Source organism: Limulus polyphemus, unplaced genomic scaffold, assembly GCF_000517525.1.
Source record: "Limulus polyphemus unplaced genomic scaffold, Limulus_polyphemus-2.1.2 Scaffold166, whole genome shotgun sequence".
Taxonomy (NCBI): domain Eukaryota; kingdom Metazoa; phylum Arthropoda; class Merostomata; order Xiphosura; family Limulidae; genus Limulus; species Limulus polyphemus.
Genome location: NW_013665776.1, coordinates 762,536 through 765,428, shown reverse-complemented (window position 1 = coordinate 765,428; position 2,893 = coordinate 762,536).

Below are 2,893 nucleotides of genomic sequence, written 5' to 3'. Positions count from 1 at the left end.
TGACAACGTGACGGAGGGAGAATAATGTGTGTAGGTAGTGAGTAATTGAACTGCAGCCAGAAGTATTGTTGAAGTTAACGTTCGTTGATATAGCGTTTGTTTTAGCGTGATTGTTGAAAATCTTTTTGGTTTATTATAAATGTTCAAAAACGTAGGACAGTCTTCCTCGATGTTTGCTGAAACAGTTTTGAGTACTAACAGATGAGGATGCGTATAAATACTCAACACAAACATTAGAGTGCTTATGCGTATTTCCTGGGGTAAGGAATCTTCTTTATTTCATTGGAAATTTACTATTCTCTGTGTTCATTGACTAATCGGTTTTTTCAGAGACTATAATTGATGAAGGTTAGTATTTGTAGGGTCAGTTATAGCCATTCAGTCCGTTAGTGGATAATTTCATTAGTGCCACAGTCGTAGTAAGAAAATTTTAGAAGCTTCAACGATGCAGTACTGTAACCTACAGCCAAAAAGTGTTAATAAGGACCCTTGAATCGTTATGATAATTAATTCGTTCCTGAAGCACAATAAGACTTGTTAATCTATTCCTACTAATGCCACCCTACATTATAACCCAACCAACAATGAAACGATCATATCCAACGACATTGCTGTGAGCATATTGTACACCCGTGGCCCTATAGACATTAACTTAATATTAGTAGCAACATGAAACATTGAACTCTTCTTTAAAAACCACAAGCGACCAATAAAACAGCAATTCAGCAAATGATCAAATCTGAAGGTGAAATCAGAGTATACTGTCTTTCAATGGCGTGTAGCACTCGCATATTGCATCGAAATAGTGGTGTAACCTCACAACAGTACACCTGAAACTTACCCATAACTAATTGTATTCCGATTTTTCAATTTGCTTTCAAGTATCGTTTTAAGGCACTATTACATGTTCGTCACTTTACTTTTTGTGTTGTATATATATATATTTAACCACCCCTAACAGTATATTTTGCTATGTTTTATTGTTATGAAAAATAACGTTGTGCATACTTCTAATGAATAGGATTATACAGGCAAAGGCGAAAGGGGAATATTTCTAGTTTTGGATGAAACATACATTTTTATTAGGGATGCACGGGTACCCAGCCAGATATTCGGCCCCGGCCGGGTATTGGGCTATCTTGTAATACTGGGCTCCTTCCGAGCAACAAAGACTGTCCGCTCGCTACAAATCGGGGATTCAGAGAACAATAGGGGTTACTAACAGGCATGGCTTGAGAAGTGGATTTCTGGGGAAGGTGGGGTTTTTGAGAACAATAGGGGTTAAGGTTTGAAAAGATGGGGCTAAGCATTGAAAGTTGAAAGTAAAACTCGAATGTCCTGTTGGTGATTATTCGGTTAAATGTAATAAACGTCAAATTAGTTCGTTTTTCTAATTTTTGTGTATGCTGTTGTTGTTGTTTTTTGGGGGGGCAGGGGCGAGGGAGAACTTGGCCCCGCCAGAAGGTTTCTGACCGAGTACCCGGACCCGGTATTCGGCCAAATTTTACTACCCGTGCATAGATTGAAAATACTATTAGCACATCAAGGGTCTGAAAGACCCCAAGACAAGATTTCCCTGTGTATTAGGTCGTCAAGAAATTAATGTCGCGTGTTGAAACACTTTCATTACCTCCCTCCCCTCCCAGAAAAAAATACGTACATCACGTATAATAGTGTTACGTCTCCGTTTCGTTGATTAACTTTCCGTATCTTCGTTCCGACGAAATTTTAGCGACACAAGTCCTTACTTAATAAAACTGGTTTATTCTTTCTGAATATAACTTTACCAACACACTTGTGGCTATCTGTGCTCTGCCCACCACGGGTATCGAAACCCGGTTTCTGGCGTTGTAAGTCCGCAGACATACCGCTGTGCCACTGGGGGGTATTGTGTAGCTTTGTGCATAAATTTAAACAAACAAAACCTTCGGAAGGCATCAGTAAGAAGTAGCCTAACTATAAAATAACTGAGTGAATACACTGACAGTTTTTTCGCTATTCGTTTAATCTCTATTTTTACTCCGGCTTGGCAACAAAATATAACGTTACAATAAGCCACTTGAGGTGTTTAAAAAAATCTGATAGAATTGCACAATCAAATGCATTTCCATATGGCAATCGTCAGTTTGAACCTGTTTACACGCGGACTTTGGAGACGTCATTAAAAGAAAACTTTTCACGCCTACGACATAAATGGCGTAAAACTTTCTGATTGTAAACTCGCGAAACGGTATGTTATACGTAACAAAAGTTTCTTAATTTACCCACTATGTGACTCTTCAAGTTGAAAATATAAATAATGTAATTTATTTACTGTATTTTCATCTTCTATTGAAACTCGAGAAGTCTTGGTGCAAAAATACAGCTTAACACCAGGTTAAGAAACTTGGGTTAATTTTATGACTTGAGATTAACTAATTAGGACTCTTCTTAGTTTTATGTTGTGGTAATAGCTGGAGAAGCAGGGAAACCAAGAGGCCTAATACTAATGATAAAAAAGCACACTAGAAAACAGATGTGGAATGTGTAAAAGACAAAACATTAAAAATCTGAAGCCTAGTGTGATTTTTATCACCAATATTCGGCCTCTTTGATTTTAAAATTTTGCTTTCAAATAATTCTTAAAGGTTTGTTTGTTTGTTTTGAATTTCGCGCAAAGCTACACGAGGGTTTGTTTGTTTTTTAATTTTGCACAGAGCTACACAAGGGCTGTCTGTGCTCTGCCCACCACGGGTATCGAAACCCGGTTCCTAGCGTTGTAAGTCCACAGACATACCGCTGTGCCACTGGGGGGCGCATATTAGGATAGTTTGTTTGTTTTTTGAATTTCGCGCAAAGCTACACGAGGGCTATCTGCGTCTAGCCGTCCCTAATTCACAGTGTAAGATTAGAG